The sequence below is a fragment of the Zea mays genome, chromosome 1 (genome assembly GCF_902167145.1).
Source record: "Zea mays cultivar B73 chromosome 1, Zm-B73-REFERENCE-NAM-5.0, whole genome shotgun sequence".
Lineage (NCBI taxonomy): Eukaryota > Viridiplantae > Streptophyta > Magnoliopsida > Poales > Poaceae > Zea > Zea mays.
Window position 1 is genome coordinate 211,602,782 of NC_050096.1, and position 18,324 is coordinate 211,621,105.

Here is an 18,324-nt window from a genome sequence, read left to right on the forward strand (position 1 = left end):
CCTCGTCTATACAGACAACGACGTCCGCCAGTGCAACCGCGTGAACAACTCCGCCGACCAGACGCTCGAGCGTGGCAACCTCGCGCTCCACAACAGCTACCAGTATGGCGTGGAGGTGTGCGTCATCCGGTGCCGCGACATCGACCAAGGCCCCCACCGCAAGGTCTACGTCTATGACGGCTTATACATGGTCATTAGCTCCACTTTCGACCCCCTAATGTGTTCCTTCAGTTTGTGTTGCGGGGCAATGAGGACGAATTGTTCCCTCACCTGATGGTTTTTGCCATGGAGACCATCCCACCCATGCGTGAGCTAAGCATCGATTATGGAATTGATGAGGAGTTGAGTGCAAGCTGATGCTGGTTCTGAGGCAACATTGTAGCGAAGGCTTACTGGACTTTTTAGATGGCAGTGTAGGCGAGGAATTTTTTGGGGATAACCATACATGATACCTTGGTTTAGTTTTGCGCTAGTTTGCACCCTCAAAATAGTTAGTTCTAGCTCTGAGAGTATCAAAAGGTGCTCACATTTCTGTTGTTGCCACTAATCCTTGCTTCAGTTATAGGGCTTACCTGCAAAAGGCATGTTGTTCTTTTACTAGTGTTGTGCTGGTATGATTAATGGCTGTCACAAAAAGAATGTTTAGCAACTGTGTATTGTGGATGTTTATGAACTAATCTTTTGCGGTAGTTACATGAATGAACAGCTGCTTTATATAGGGGTTTGTTTGCCTTGTGCAAAACCCTCAATCTGGACAATTCACATGCATATATTCCATCATTCTTTTATTGTCTTTTACAATGTCTTCAATTTTGTCATGCAATGCAGGTGAAATATGTTTTCTTGGATGGCGTACCACCTCACTGGGATGAAGACAAAGTGAGAGAAATTTTCGGGAAATTTGGTGAAATTGATATCATACAACTTGCTAGAAATATGTTCACGGCAGCACGAAAAGATTTTGGTTTCATTGGCTTTACAGCAAGACAGTCAACTTTAGACTGCATTAAGATGGTCAATAAAGATGGTGTTGGTGAAGGTAGTGGAAAGGTAACCACTTTAGCGCCATTTATTTTCTGTGTTGCCATTTCCCACCGTTTGATCCATATATGTTTAATTACTATGTCTCAACTGAATTTATAGGTTCCCATAAAATCTAGTTTACAAAGGCCAAGGCATGCTTTCAAGAAGCATTCCCGACAAGGCTCAAGTTCCTTGCTAGGCGTCAGAAGAGGATTTGTAGATAAAAGTTCTAGTGGTAGAGGACACCACTCGGACAGATATAGGCATTTTAGTCCTGTAAGGCGTTCGTATTCAGATAATCATTCTCGTCGTGAATTAACTTGTTTCCATCTTCCTTTCTATCTCTGCATGAATTAACTGTTATTTTGTATGTCTGATGTAGCTCCAAGCTATAAATATGGAAGGATGCATCTAGAGACCAGAATTAGCGAAGAATATGCTGAGGGACGATACACTAGTAAATATCCAAAACACAGATACGCGATGCATGGAACCATGGAGCGAGATGCATACCGCAGGATCAAGTATGGACATTCATACCAGGAGAGGGCACATAGAACTTGCCCAGATTGTAAGTTGTGTGGTCAAAATTACAATTACCCCAATGGTGAGGAATTTTCTGCAATCAGCGGTTGTCAGGAGGCATACTACCAGACAGTAAGTGCAAAAGTTCGGTTGCTAGTATTTTGTTGCGATTGGCTTGATGTTTATTGTTGCTGCTTCTGTTTCTTATTAGGACCGTGATCTGATTCCTTCAACTTCTCAAGTAGCATCTCATTGTGAGGGTTCTTGCTGCAAGGTGGGTATAAATAAGCATTAGATAATATTGGCAGAAGTTCACATAAACAGATCGAGGCAGTTATGCAGTCAACTTCAAAAGGCAAGGTAAGGCACTAATACACTAGAGATCCAAAGCAGGTTTATAGTTTGAAAAACAAAGTTAAATTCGTAATGTACTATTTCCAGGTTCAGACCATTCGTCAAGGTTATCTTTCGAAAAGATCTTCAAACTTGAGAGCCGGCTGGAAAAGAAGGTTCTTTGTACTTGATAGTCGAGGAATGTTGTACTACTATCGGAAACAAATTACTAGACCACCTGTAGGTCTCTATTGTAACATTTGCTGTTGAAATGCTCATTAAATTGGCACAATATTTTGTTCCATGATGCATGATATATACATTTAATTCAGATACTTACCTCAACCATTTTCCTTTGATCATATAGGCTGGTTGCTCCATGCAAAGAAGTGTTAACCCCCCTGAACATGGTTCTGTGTTGTTGAGCAGATTGTTCTCATCTCATTACCATGGCATTTTTCATGATGAAAAGTCTGTTGCACGGCATACTGTAAATTTATTGACATCAACCATTAAAGTTTGCTTAAACACATGCATCTTATTTCAGGTTAGATCTCTGACACTTGATGTCAGAGTTTGGGAGCCATCTGTAATCAATCTCTTTCAGTCATTAGTCTACATGTTTGTCAACAGTATTTGGGAAGAGACGCTGCCAGATGATAATTCAAGGTAATATTATTGTTTTGAATATCTTTATGAAGTAATTCCATGTCTATTGCTCTCCAGGTAACAAACTCTCAACATTGTTTCTTTTGCAGTGCTGATGGATCAGACACATCACAGTACCTCTCTGTTAGCAAGCCTAAACACAAAGATGTGAAAAGACTGTATTCTTGTTTATGCACACCACACACTTTTTATGATGTTTGCTACACCTTCCATTCTAAACTGAACTAATTCATATCTTACATAAACGATCAGATGGAGTACAAAACTTTTTTTAAAAAAAAAACTTCTCTGTTTATAGAAGAGGCACTGCACATAGTATATTAGTGTGCCATGGGTTACTGGAGGATGTAATCTTAATCTAGTGTTGCAATAGAAACCCTCTTGAAGTCCACACTGGTTTTTAGTTATACATGTCTAGTTCTCGTAGTTGAAGATAACTTTACAGAGTTATGTGCGCACTTTAGCTTAAACCTATGCCAGGGTTTGTTGTGTGTATTTGCTCTGTTTGAACTGCGCTTTAGTCATTAATACTATGTTTTGTGAGGGCACCGGGCTTTTAATTTTCATTCATAACTCATAGCATTTTTTCTGATGCTTATGTTTGCTTCACCTGTGTCTAATGATTGAAGGCAATATCTAGTCATTCGAGTTTCAATATGATGTCTGAGCTGTCCCTTTCTTTTGTAAAATTTACTTGTTATTGTTAATGTTCATAATGCTGAAATAAGATGTGAAAAGATTGTATTCTTGTTTGAGCATCATAATTATTACTTGGCTATGGCTTCCAGCCCCACCCTGGCCAAGCGGTTGGGGCAACATTTTTGTTGATGACAGGCAAGTTTTAGGATCTCAACAAATGGTTCATGTATCTGCGACATTTGTTTCATGTAAATTTCAGTTCTTCCATCTTATTACTTGTATATACCTCAACATTGTTTTCTTCGACTGTATTGACAACAATGTGTGTTATACCATCTTCAAGGATGTCTGTTGTGCAAAGCCATAGCCCATAAGGCCAAAGTTGCCATGTCTATATACTTTTCCTTTGATGTCACTCTTACTTATCTTCTGTTGTTTTCAACTCCTAGGACAGTAGAAGCGTGGGCATCCAAATGAATAATCTCCAACATATTCAGCTTTTAACACAGGATGGCTGCAAGCTTATGTATAACATGATTGCTTCCTACAACCGCATTTTGCATATATTATTACTTGTCGTGGAGAGCTGACTTCCCTAATGAATAATATTTTGGTGAGTATCCAAGAAATGGCCAGGTTAGCCTCTCAATGAATGAGATTTTACTTTCCTTAATTTTATAGATGATGTCATGATTCTAATTATTTTTCTAAACTACCACAGAATCCTATCAATCCATATGGCAAGGCAAAGAAGAGGGTAGAGGACATCATCCTAGATTTTACAAAATTAAAGAAGCAATCAGACTTGGCTGTCATGATCTTAAGGTTTGTTTTCAACAACATATATTAAACTGTAACCCATGGAATAGTCTAACATGTTTCTTGCTCTTTATAAATTAGATACTTCAACGTGATTGGATTGGACCCAGAGGCACGACTAGGAGAAGCTCCGAGGCCACTTTGTCAAGGGTCTCCGCAGCGCACATACTGGTGCATGATTTACTGGAGGTTGTGCGCATGAATGTGCCACGCATTGGTACGTGGACTCGAGTTGAAGCAGTAAATTTTCACTAAGATTTTTTAGATTGTTATTCATTTGAGGAAAGTGTATGTATAATATTATCTCAAATCCCAGTCGCTACTTGAACTGTTTTGTTATCCCTGTGGCAGGAGACGTGATTGTTATTCCTATCCTGTGCACATAGCCTCCTCGTCTCTGTTCGTCGTCGCTCTCGCATCCCCGATACCTAAGCTTATGTATTTGGACTTGTGTGAATTTGTGATATGAACATATATCCATGTGTTTGAAATTTGTATTGTATGTGATATTCTATGTTGCATGTGATATTATGTGTGTCTAATTTTTCATTTCTGTATTTTTTATTTTTTTTTGGAAAAGAGTTAAGAACGTGGGTACCCACGTTCTTAAGGTTAAGAACGTGGGTACCGTCGAACTTAATGGGCAGCCCTCGCCGACCCACGCAGGACCCATAAGTTCGACGGCCACGTGGCCCCGTCGAACTTAAATATAAGAACGTGGGTGCCGTCGAACTTATGGGAAAAAATTCGACGGTCCCCGTCGAACTTAAAAACCCATGTTCTTAACCTTAAGTTCGACGGTACCCACGTTCTTAATGTTAAGTTCGACGGTACCCACGTTCTTAACGTTAAGAACGTGGGGGCCGTCGAACTTACTTCTTTAAGTTCGTCCAAAAATCGTCGTCGGCTATATTCGTCTGTAAACCCACGTTCTTACGGTAAGTTCGACGGCTTATTACATTAAGTTCGACGGTTTTTCACCCACGTTCTTTAACCAGTTTCTTGTAGTGAGTGTGCTGACACTTAATCGATCATTGTTATTGTGACAGAACCTCTCAAGTCATTAGGCCCACCTACAGTTGTCCTTGTCCAACGGACCTCGGACAACCCCGTAGATGCACCTGATCACTTGACAAGTTCGGTATCTGTATTCTTTACCTTTCCCAAGAGCGTTTCACCTGTCACGCAGATATTACAACACATCAGAGGAACGAATAGGCGAAAGCAGTTACAACAACTTATTTTATAAAGTATAGAAAGAGTATTATTATTATAGACTAGTAAGATATAAGAGTGCAGAAGTAATATTATTACAAACCCGGGAGGCAAAAACCCCTCCCGCATAACAGTAAGAGCTGATTTGGTGACCCGGGATCCCGGGAGGATTGGAGGGGATTGAGGGGGAAATTAGTTCATTTTCCTCTCAATCCCCTCCAATCCTCCCGTGATCCCCTTGTCACCAAATCAATCCTAAAGTGTTTTAAGAAGGGAGGACCACATCCTCCCGCAACTTCATTCTTGAGCTTCTTCCTTCGGCACCACCTTAGAACAAAAGCAACAAAAAATTGCTGCTTCCTCACCTACAACAATATGGGTTCAAAAACCCTGAGTACGAAGTGTACTTTCGCAAGTCTTACCCGTTAAAGTAAAAGACTCTCAAGGATATGCTGGCTTGAGGGAGTCAAGGTAAGGCTTAATCAAGAATCAAGACTTTGTTTGCAAAAATGCTTACTAATAGTGGATCCTTAAAAATCCTGTTTTATTAGCAAGTTAAGTCATTACCTGATTCTAGAGTTCTTTCTACCCTAGTTTCAAGCACTTGGCCTATACTAGACACTTTTTTATCAACCCTTCTTGTTCACTGGAATGCAACGTGTAAGTCAGTGACCAAGTCTTCATGTCCGAGAAGTAACGGCGATCCGTATCGATTAATACTCAGCTGAGGATCTCCAATCATACGACATATGTAGCACTTAACCCTTGCATATGTCAACTCGCCACCGGGTTTCTTAAGACCAGATCAGGTTCATGCCAACCGAGAGCACAGATACACCACCGTCCAGCCTCTTGCCATGGTGGGTACACGCTACTCTCGTCATCTCTCGACTCCCATTGCGTGTTATCTTATTCTGGTATTAGTCTGCCCGAGGCAAAGCTTACCCATGATGAGGTATGTGACCAGTTAAAAAGTCCTCGATCATCAAGCTTACATCGAGACGGTCCTTAATCGACTCAGACGGAGGCACTACACCGAGACTCTTCTCGTGCAAGTCACCCGCCTGGTCTCAGCTTTATCATTTCAAACCCAAAGTTTGGTACCTGTCAGAGGTACATCTTTTCCGATGTTGAACCCATCACGCCCATGATGGATCCACCATCAAGTTTTATTTTCAAAAACATCCCATCCCACTTGAAGCATCATCCTTTTGTCAAACAAAACATTTTATTTTTCTAGAGCAAGACTAAGCATCAGGAAAACCTTTTCATAAAACAGGTAATCAAGGAAAGGTAATCAATCTTCCAAGAAAGGAAATGCATCAATTGTTTAGCACACAACTCCTATTACCTAATGCATCAAGCAAGTGGGAAAGATTTTAAAATAGCAAGGAGGTGGCAAATGCACCGAGGCTTGCCTTGTGTTATAGGAGAGTCGGGCTCTACTCCACAAATATCAAAATAAAAGTAGTTCCCGGCAGGTGGGTCTTCAGGTGGTGGTGTAGCTCTTTCTTCTTCAACTTCTACTTCTTCTTCGTTTTCTATATATATCATATATATAACCATGAATGCTCATGTAATGCTTATGAAAATGCAAATAAAATAAAGGTACATTATCTTAGGTCTTGAATACAATTTTCCTTCATGGTACTCCAGAAAACGAGGGTTTTTGAAGTCAGTATGTGATTTCATAGGGCAGGCACTACTTAAAAGATTAGGGTTTTGGGGTTTAGGTACCAAACATTGACCAAATCATACCAAACTTCACCCAAGGTTTCTAAACATTATTTTAAGCTTATCCAAAAAGTTTACTGATTTTTGGAGTTATTAATCCATTTCTAAAATTCCAGGAGTATAGGTTTTGGCTATTTTAAATACTCCATAATTCATTATTTGGAATAAAAATCATAAAACTATTTTTATTAAATACTATAGAAATTTAGGAGTCTAGCAAAATTGGTCTCATATTTTTATCATTTTTCTACAATTTTTTAGAATTTTTCTAATCCTGGAAGAAAAAGAAAAGGGAAAAGCATGAATAGTATTGGGCCAAAACTGGCCCAAGTCAGCCCGTGAACAGGCAAACGCGCCCGCGCGCGCACCCACGGTGGCTTGTTTGCGCCGAGGTCCTCAGGGGTTTGAATAACTAGCGAAGAACCTCGTGCACTATTTGCTTGGGTCACTAACAAATGCAAATAGGCCCTCACACTTCTATTTCTTCACAGCCCGCGGTCCTCGACGGCGAACGGCGCCAGGCCGAGCTCCGGCGAACTTGTACTGGCCAGAATAAGCAACAGCTAACCCTCCCCTTTGTTGGACACCGAATTCAACCCTACATGATCATTTCCCCTCACTTAATTTCTAGATTTGAGCTCTAAATCACCCTGCCCGCGGTGACAGCGGGATCAATGGACCGCATGAAGTGTTCCCGACGATCTAAGGAGTTCTAGTCTAATCGGTCGGGTCGAGAAGCATCAGGGGCATGTAAGGGTGCTGAAACAAGAGAGCAGAGGTCATGATCGGACCCGGAGCGCACTGGCCACGGTGAGACCCTTCTTACGGCGGCGAAAAACCGATTTGGGGGAAGTGAGCAATTCAGGGGCTCTGGTGAGTAATTGGAGGCACGAGTGGGTGTGTCGGGTGCATAATTACATAGCGGAGCCGAGGGTGTGCTCAATTTATAGGACCCTAGAGCGGTGGCCCGTGAATTTGAGATGGCGCGGTGGCGGCCGGAGAGAAGGGGGTGCACTAGCGCAAGCAATTGGTGGCTTTCACCGTGGCGAGCTCACCATCGACGATCGGGTGGGCTAAGGTGACTCACTACGACGTGGTTAAAGCACCAAAGCATGTGGCACAAGGTCGCGAGGTGGCTAACTCCGGTGAGTCGATCCGAAGCGGCCGTGACTCAGGCGGGTACGACGACAGGAGTGAACAGTGGCCGAAGTTCATCCACGGTGCGATAATTCTTACCCTTAAGAGTTATATGCAACCCATAGAGCACGAATCGTAACGGCAACGAGAATCCCGGCGCGGGATGACCGGCGGTGAGATGAACTGAATCTGGGATATTTTCAGCACACTGTGCCATTGGGAACTTGTTCAGAGCGCCTGACAGACAGATTTGTAGTGCCTAGATGTTGGATTTTCGTATAAGAACTTGCTAATTCATCTGTAGCAAACTTGTAGCCCTATACACCAGCTACAATTCTGCTATAGGGATCTTGCCCATTTGCTTATTCCTTTGAGCATGAATCGAGCCCAAAGTTCCTCAAAACTCACTGATAGTCAGTATTCAGTCTCAGAGTGGTCTGACAGCCAGACTTTAGGGCTAATTATCTCCACTTTTTGTACAACAACAATGCTTAATCACTTAAGCAAAGTTGTACTCCTATAGTAATTCTACAAGTTTGATGTGTTGACCCTAGGCAAATTCCTTGTATTTTTAGAACTACAGAGCTCCAAAATCAGCCCTGTTCACTGGTTTTCAAACTTAGTCACACATGATTCCTAGGGTACCTTTTTGCAATTAGGTCCAATTCCCATGATTTGCTTTGCAATCCCACAAAGGTGTGAACCATATGATTTGAGGTATCCAAATACCTTGGTTTTTGCACTTGGGTCCAAGAGTGTGCAAAATTTACATATACCCCTAGGGTTTCAACTCAGGGGTTTCCAGGGGTCTTTTTAGGGTTTTTGGCACTTCTAGGGTTTGGGTGCCACTTAAGTCCATTAAATGTGATATCTTATGATTATTTCTCATGAGTTTTGAAGTTTTCTTATGCTTGGGCTTTATTATCACTCCTAAGCCTGGTTTAGGGTTAAGTACCCTACCCTAGGGTTTCACACATAACAAGTCATATCAATACAACTTGTTTGAAATTTTTACCTAGTGAATGCACTCTAAGTGTAACGAACACATGATATGCTAATGCTCATGATGTTATGCTCAAATTTTAGTGATAGCAATACCAGGGGTGTTACATCCTTCCCCTCATAAAAAATCTCGTCCCGAGATTTAAAGTCCTAGGGCAAGTAATGGAAAAGGAAACACGTCATATTTTTATTTCCTTATTTCTTGTACAAGGCAGGGGGTGGTATGGGGTTTATTCCTCTATTACAACAATTGTACATATCTCACAATTTACATGAAGCTAAAAAGCCTGGGGAATTCTTTTCTAGAAAGTTTTGAGTTTCCCATGTAGCTTCATCTTCGGTGTGTTGGTTCCATTGTATCTTATAAAATTTGAGAGTTCTCCTTCGGGTAACCCTGTCCTTTTGATCCAGGACTCGAATAGGATGTTCTGAATATGTCAAGTCTGGTTCCAAGGTAACATCCATTACTTCAATGGTTCGATCTGGAACCCGAAGACACTTCTTCAATTGGGACACATGGAACACATTGTGCACTACAGACAACGTTTCGGGTAGTTGGAGTCGGTATGCCACTGGTCCACACCTTTCAAGGATAGGAAAAGGACCAATGTACCGGGGTGCAAGCTTCCCTTTTACCCCGAAACGAGATACACCCTTCATTAGTGATACTTTCAGATACACATAGTCTTCAACTTGAAAGTATAAGGGTTGTCGTCGTTTGTCTGCATAACTCTTTTGTCGAGCTTGGGCTTCTTTCAAATTATGTATAATTCGTTGAACTTTTTCTTCCATTTCTTTAACCATATCAGGCCTGAAAAACCATCTTTCTCCTAGTTCAGACCAGTTTAACGGAGTATGGCACCATCGTCCATACAAAGCTTCAAAGGGTGCCATCTTGATGCTCTCTTGATAGCTGTTGTTGTATGAAAACTCCGCCAATGGTAAATAGTCATCACATTTCTATGGAAATTACAGAACACATGCTCGTAACATGTCCTCGAGTATTTGATTTACTCTCTCAGTCTGCCCACTGGTTTGAGGATGATAGGCCGAACTGTGAAGCAACTTAGTACCCAAAGATTTGTGGAGTTCTTCCCAGAATTTGGATACAAATTGTGGTCCGCGGTCCGACACTATAGTTTTTGGAATCTCGTGCAGACTGAGAATACGAGCAATATACATCTGGGCATAAGTGATGACCGGGTAGTACGTCTTGACTGGCAGAAAATGAGCTATTTTCGTAAGCCGATCAATTATAACCCAAATAGAGTCTAATCCTTTTGCTGTCCTAGGTAATCCCACAATGAAGTCCATGCTAATGTCTTCCCATTTCCAGGTTTGTATAGGTAAAGATTGCAATGGACCCACAATTTTCATGTGTATGGCTTTGACACGTCTACAAGTGTCGCATCTCGCCACATAGCGTGCAATTTCGATCTTCATTTTGGTCCACCAATAATGTTGCTTTAGATCATGATACATCTTAGTGCTTCCAGGATGAATGGAATAGCGACTAAGATGAGCTTCATCCAGAATCTGTTGGTGGACTTCATCATTCTTGGGCACAACTATGCGGTTATTAAACCATACAATGCCTTGATCATCCTTGAAAGGGAAATAGGCTCAAACCTTTTCCTAAATGATTTTGGTGGTTTAATTGTCCAACACAAATAATTGGACTAACTAGTTTGCTCTAGATTATAAGTTCTATAGGTGCCAAAGGTTCAAACACAAACCAATAAAAAGTCCAAGATAGGGTTCAAAAAGAAAGGAGCAAAACCAACCGAAGGCTGCCCTGGTCTGGCGCACCGGACTGTCCGGTGTGCCATCGGATAGTGTCTGGTGCACCACCGGACAGTGTCCGGTGCACCAGGGAGATCAACTCTGAACTGCTCAGCTTCGGGTTTTTGGAGAGCCACTCCGCTATAATTCACCGGACTGTCCGGTGTGCCATGCGGAGCAATGGCTACTGCGCCAACGATCGTCTACAAAAAGTGAATAGTGCATGAACAGTGTGCGGACAGCGCGCGCAGAGTCAGAGCAGCACTAGAAGGCGCACCAGACAGTGAATAGTGACTGTTCAATGCACCATCGGACTGTCCGGTGGTCCCAGCTGTCAGAGCTCCAACGGTTGAACCCTAACGGTTAGGTGACGTGGCTGGCGCACCGGACTGTCCGGTGCGCCCATCGACAAACAGCCTCCCCAACGACCATTTTGGTGGTTGGGGCTATAAATACCCCCAACCACCACACTTCAAGGCATCCAATTTTTCAGCCATTGCATTCAATACAAGAGCTCTAGACTTCACTCCAAGACACAAAACAAAAGATCAAATCCTCTCCAATTCCCAATCTCATTCCAAAGACTTAGTGGCTTGTAAGAGAGAGACATTTGTGTTCATTTGAGTTCTTGTCGCTTGGATCGCTTTTCTTCTTCCTCCATTCTATTAGAAATATGCCCTAGAGATAATCATAGAGATGAGCATATTTCTTTGTATCCATGATATACATATTGCTTAATTGAATATCCATGGAAGGCACCTTGTATTGATTAGCAATTATGTGAATTGTTTGTGAGATTCTTTACTTATATGGTTATTCTAAATGATGTCCCTAGTCAGAGTCGATGACTAGCACATGTATTAGTTGATGACTACATTTCACAAGTCATGAACATGGAGATGTTAAACTAATAATGTGGGCGCATGTATGACATGAGGCTGGACCGACCCAACGTGAGATATTATAATATAGTTCTCTTTTTGCAACATAAATATTGTATCCTTAGACCTGAGATTGTCACATGTTCTCAAGATGTGAATTGACTTACTTAGGGACTATCAAACGCTATTCCGTAACTGGGTAGTTATAAAGGTAGTTTTGGGTTTGTCAGGAAGCATGCTGTGAGGCATGGTCAGTCAAGATAGAATTTGTCCCTCTCTTTGTGAGAGAGATATCTCTGGGCCCCTCGAGTGATTGGATCAAGAAATGCATGGTCGTGCTAGGGTTAAGAGTTAACCATTGAAAGGATTCCAATTCACAGTATCGAGAAAGAGAGGTCAGCTTAGAGCCAGACCAAATATCGTGAGACAAAGGGAACAACATGTACGTAATGTTGCAATGGTTCGTCTGATATGATCTTTACGTGCGCATAGGAGTTGACATGTCTTGATAGAGGCTGCTGTCAATTATTGGGCCAAGTAAGAGTACTCGGGCTATGTCTATTTGTACGTGAACCTATAGGGTCACACACTTAAGGGGAAGGAAGCCTAACTTGGATTAGATCCGAAATTAGACTGGGCTTTAGGGTTACTGATGGACCTCGGTGTCAGAAGCCCACCATAACGCCTATATAATGAGGGGCGGGGCGCAGTTAGGCTTAACCTAATTCGCCACCAGCAAACGAGTAGCCGCTCGCCTCTCGCCCTCGCCAAGCCGCCGTCGCGAACCTAGCAGTTCGGTACGCGGCGCTTCCTCCCTGTACGTGTGGATACCTCGGAGGTGCTGCATCTGGAGCACTAGGACGAACCGTGCGAGGACGTGAAGGACGCCGACGACTGCACAGCACTGCTCGACGCGTTCGTCTACATCGAGACGTCTTCCGCTACTCTGCGCGTCTAGTGGTTATTCCATGACCTATAACCGCAGTAGTTCTTAGTTTTATGGGGTTGAAAATTTTGTTTTGCGCTAGCGTAGCCTCCCCGTAATCCTTCACATTCTTGTTCTCAAGCAACTTGTAATCAAGCAAGAGACACCAAGTTGTGGTGGTCCTTGTAAGGGGTCCAAGTGACCCGTTGATTAAGGAGAAAAGCTCACTCGGTCTAGGTGACCATTTGAGAGAGGGAAAGGGTTCAAAGAGACCCGGTCTTTGTGACCACCTCAACGGGGAGTAGGTTTTTTTGCAAGAACCAAACCTCGGTAAAACAAATCATCATGTCATCCGCTCTATTTCTTTGGTTGATTTGTTTTCACCCTCTCTTTCAGACTTGACTTTATTTCTAACGCTAACCCCGGCTTGTAGTTGTGCTTAAAGTTTGTAAATTTCAGATTTGCCTATTCACCCCCCTCTAGGCGACTTTCAATTGGTATCGGAGCCCGGTACTTCATTAGATTCTAACCACTCGAAGTGATGTCGGGAGCATCCGCCAAGAGGGAGATTGGGACCGGCGGCGACAAGTCCGCAAGCTCGGGGAGAACCCACTCAAGGGAGTCCAGTCACAAGCACAAGGAGGAATCCTCTTCCTCCATCAAGACACAACAAAAAGGTGACAAGACGAAGAAGATGAAGAAAGTGGTCTACTACGAGACCGACTCGTCATCACCTTCCACCTCCGGCTCTGAATCAGCATCCGCCACTTCTAAATGCCATGAGCGCAAGAAGTATAGTAAGATGCCCCTCTGCTATCCTCGCATTTCCAAATGTACTCCATTACTTTCCGTCCCATTAGGCAAACCACTGGTTTTTTACGGTGAAGATTATTCTAGGTGGAGTGATAAATGAGGCATCACCTAACCTCAATCCACAAAAGCATATGGGATATTGTTGAGTATGGAGCACAGGTACCGAAGAAAGGGGACAAGGATTACGATTCGGAGGAGGTCGACCAAATCCGGCACTTTAACTCCCAAGCCACTACTCTACTCCTCGCCTCTTTAAGTCGAGAGGAGTATAATAAGGTGCAAGGATTGAAGAGTGCCAAAGAGATTTGGGACGTGCTCAAGACCAAGCATGAAGGAGATGAGGTGACCAAGATCACCAAGCGGGAAACGATCAAGGGGGAGCTCGGTCGATTCATGCTCAACCAAGGAGAGGAGCCACAAGCCATGTACAACTGGCTCAAGACCTTTGTGAACCAAGTGCGCAACCTCGGGAGCACAAAATGGGATGACCATGAAATGGTCAAGGTTATTCTAAGATCACTCGTTTTTCTTAATCTTACACAAGTTCAATTAATTCGTGGTGATCCTAGATATAAGCTAATGTCTCCCAAGGAAGTTATAGGAAAGTTTGTGAGCTTTGAGTTGATGATCAAAGGCTCCAAACAAATCATCGAGCGAGGCGCCACCTCCACACCCGAGGTGCAACACGTCGCATTCAAAGCGACGGAGGAGAAGAAAGAAGAGTCTACGTCAAGTAGGCTCCCCATCGACGCCTCCATGCTCGACAATGAGGAAATGGTGCTCATCATCCGGAGCTTCCGCCAAATCCTCAAGCAAAGGAGGGGGAAGTGAAAGGGAAATAGGGTCAAACCTTTTCCTAAATGATTTTGGTGGTTGAATTACCCAACACAAATATTTGGACTAACTAGTTTGCTCTAGATTATAAGTTCTATAGGTGCCAAAGGTTCAACACAAACCAATAAAAATTCCAAGATAGGGTTCAAAAAGAAAGGAGCAAAACCAACCAAAGGCTGCCCTGGTCTAGCGCACCGAACTGTCCGGTGTGCCACCGGACAGTGTCCGGTGCACCAGGGTGGATCAACTCGAACTCGCTACCTTCGGGTTTCTGGAAAAGCCACTCCGCTATAATTCACCGGACTATCCAGTGTGGCACCAGACTGTCCGGTGTGCCAAGCGGAGCAACGGTCGCCAGCGCAACGGTCGAGTTCAACGGTCGGCTGACACAGCTACAGTGCTCGGACAGTTCGCGCAGAGTCAGAGCAGGTGCCAGAAGGCGCACCGGACAGTGAACAGTAACTGTCTGGTGCACCATCAGACTGTCCGGTGGTCCCAGCTGTCAGAGCTCCAACGGTCGAACCCTAACGGTTGGGTGACGTGGCAGGCGCACCGGACTGTCCGGTGCGCCCATCGACAGATAGCCTCCTCAACGGCCATTTTGGTGGTTCAGGCTATAAATACCCCCCAACCACCACACTTCAAGACATCCAAGTTTTCAGCCATTGCATTCAATACAAGAGCTCTAGACTTCACTCCAAGACACAAAACAAAAGATCAAATCCTCTCCAAGTCCCAAACTCATTCCAAAGACTTAGTGGCTTGTGAGAGAGAGAGACATTTGTGTTCATTTGAGTTCTTGTCGCTTGGATCGCTTTTCTTCTTCCCCCATTCTTGTTCTCAAGCAACTTGTAATCAACGCAAGAGACACCAAGTTGTGGTGGTCCTTGTGAGGGGTCTAAGTGACCCGTTGATTAAGGAGAAAAGCTCACTCGGTCTAGGTGACCGTTTGAGAGAGGGAAAGGGTTGAAAGAGACCAGGTCTTTGTGACCACCTCAACGGGGAGTAGGTTTGCAAGAACCGAACCTCGGTAAAACAAATCACCGTGTCATCCGCCTTATTTGCTTGTGATTTGTTTTCGCCCTCTCTTTCGGACTCAACTTTATTTCTAACGCTAACCCTGGCTTGTAGTTGTGCTTAAAGTTTGTAAAATTCAGATTTGCCTATTCACCACCCCCCTCTAGGCGACTTTCAAGAAGGATTACAAGCCCCGCTCCAAGAAAGTTTGCTACAAGTGTGGTAAGCCCGATCATTTTATTGCTAAATGTCCATTATCAAGTGATAGTGACAGGGGCGATGACAAGAAGGGAAAGAGGAGGGAAAAGAAGAGATACTACAAGAAGAAGGGCGGCGATGCCCACATGTGTCGGGAATGGGACTCCGATGAGAGCTCCACCGACTCCTCCTCCGACGAGGACGCCGCTAACATCGCCGTCACCAAAGGCCTACTCTTCCCAAACGTCGGCCACAAGTGCCTCATGGCAAAGGATGACAAAAAGAAGAAGGTAAAATCTAGAGCTTCCACTAAATATGCAACATCTAGTGATGAGGCTAGCTCTAGTGATGATGAGGATCATTTGCTCACACTTTTTGCCAACCACAACATGCAACAACAAGAAAAATTGAATGAATTAATTAGTGCTATTCATGAGAAGGATGAACTCTTGGATAGCCAAGAGGACTTCCTTATTAAAGAAAACAAGAAGCATGTTAAGGTTAAAAATGCTTATGCTTAGGAGATAGAAAAATGTGAAAAATTGACTAGTGAGCTTAGCATTTGCCATGATACTATCTCCAACCTTAGAAATGAGGATGTTAAATTAATTGCTAAAGTTGAGAAATAAATGTTTGTGATGATTCTCTTGTCAAACTTAAAAATGATAATGCTAGTTTGATTGCTAAAATTGACAAGTTGAATGAATCACTTTCTAGCCTTAGGATTGAGAATGATAAATTAATATCTAAGGCTAAAGATTTGAATGTTTGCAATGTTTCTATTTCCAATCTTAAAAATGAGAATGCCATTTTACATGCTAAGATTGATGAATTAAATGCTTGCAAACCCTCTACATCTAGTGTTGATCATGTTACTATTTGTACTAGATGTAGAGACATTAATGTTGATGCTATCCATGATCACCTAGCTTTAATTAAACAACAAAATGATCGCATAGCTCAACTTAGTGCTAAGATTAATGAGCATGACTTAGAAAATGGAAATTTTAAATTTGCTAGAAGTATGCTCTATAGTGGGAGACGCCCTGGCATTAAGGATGGCATTGGCTTCCAACAGGGAGACAATGTCAAGCTTAATGCCCCTAAGAAATTGTCTAACTTTGTTAAGGGCAAAGCTCCCATGGTTCAGGATAACGAGGGCTATATTTTATATCCTGTTGGTTATCCCGAACACAAAATTAGGAGAATTCATGCTAGGAAACCTCATAATGTTTCACATCATGCTTTTATGTATAAAAATGAGGCTTCTAGCTCCAGGCAATCAACCCATGTTAAATTGCCTAAAAAGAAATCTCCTATTGCATCAAATGAACCTAACGTTTCATTTAAGACTTTTGATGCTTCTTATGTGCTCACTAACAAATCAGGCAAAGTAGTTGCCAAATATGTTGGGGGCAAACACAAGGGGTCAAAGACTTGTGTTTGGGTACCCAAGGTGCTTGTTTCTAATGTCAAAGGACCCAAGACCGTTTGGGACCTAAGAACAAGGCGTAAACTTGTTTTGTAGGTTTATGCATCCGGGGGCTCAAGTTGGATCATTGATAGCGGGTGCACAAACCACATGACAGGGGAGAAAAGGATGTTATCCTCCTACGAGAAAAATAATGATCCCCAAAGAGCTATCACATTTGGGATGGAAATCAAGGTTTGGTCAAAGGACTTGGTAAAATTGCTATATCTCCTGACCATTCTATTTCCAATGTTTTTCTTGTAGATTCTTTAGATTACAATTTGCTTTCTGTTTCTCAATTATGCAAAATGGGTTACAACTGTCTTTTTACGGATATAGGTGTTACTATCTTTAGAAGAAGTGATGATTTAGTAGCATTTAAGGGAGTATTAGAGGGTCAGCTATACTTAGTTGATTTTAATAGAGCTGAACTCGATACTTGCTTAATTGCTAAGACTAATATGGGTTGGCTCTGGCATCGCCGACTAGCCCATGTTGGAATGAAGAATCTTTACAAGCTTCTAAAGGGAGAACACATTTTGGGACTAACCAATGTTCATTTTGAGAAAGATAGGGTGTGTAGCGCATGTCAAGCAGGGAAGCAAGTTGGTGTTCATCATCCACACAAGAACATCATGACGACCGACAGGCCGCTTGAGCTACTCCACGTGGATCTATTTGGCCCGATAGCTTACATAAGCATCGGCGGGAGTAAGTACTATCTAGTTATTGTGGATGATTATTCTCTCTTCACTTAGGTGTTCTTTTTGCAGCATAAATCTCAAACCCAAGAGACCTTAAAGGGATTCTTGAGACGGGCTCAAAATGAGTTCGGCTTAAGGATCAAAAAGATTAGAAGCGGCAATGGGACGGAGTTCAAGAACTCTCAAATTGAAAACTTTCTTGAGGACAAGGGCATCAAGCATGAGTTCTCTTCTCCCTACACACCACAACAAAATGGTGTAGTGGAGAGGAAGAATAGAACTCTACTTGACATGGCGAGGACCATGCTTGATGAGTACAAGACTTCGGACCGGTTTTGGGTGGAAGCAATCAACACTGCTTGCTACTCCATCAACCGTCTCTACCTTCACCGAATCCTCAAGAAGACATCATATGAACTCCTCACCGGTAAAAAGCCCAATGTTTCATATTTTAGAGTCTTTGGTAGCAAATGTTTTATCCTTGTTAAAAGAGGTAGAAAATCTAAATTTGCTCCTAAGGCCGTAGAAAGCTTTTTACTTGGTTATGACTCAAACACAAGGGCATATAGAGTCTTGAACAAATCCACTGGATTAGTTGAGGTT

General features: G+C 42.8%; 1 pseudogene; it reads left to right on the forward strand.

Moving 5' to 3' along the window:
- Nucleotides 1-843: 843 nt before the first annotated feature.
- LOC109943731 (uncharacterized) lies at nucleotides 844-3,797 on the forward strand (annotated as a pseudogene).
- The last annotated feature ends 14,527 nt before the right edge of the window (nucleotides 3,798-18,324 follow it).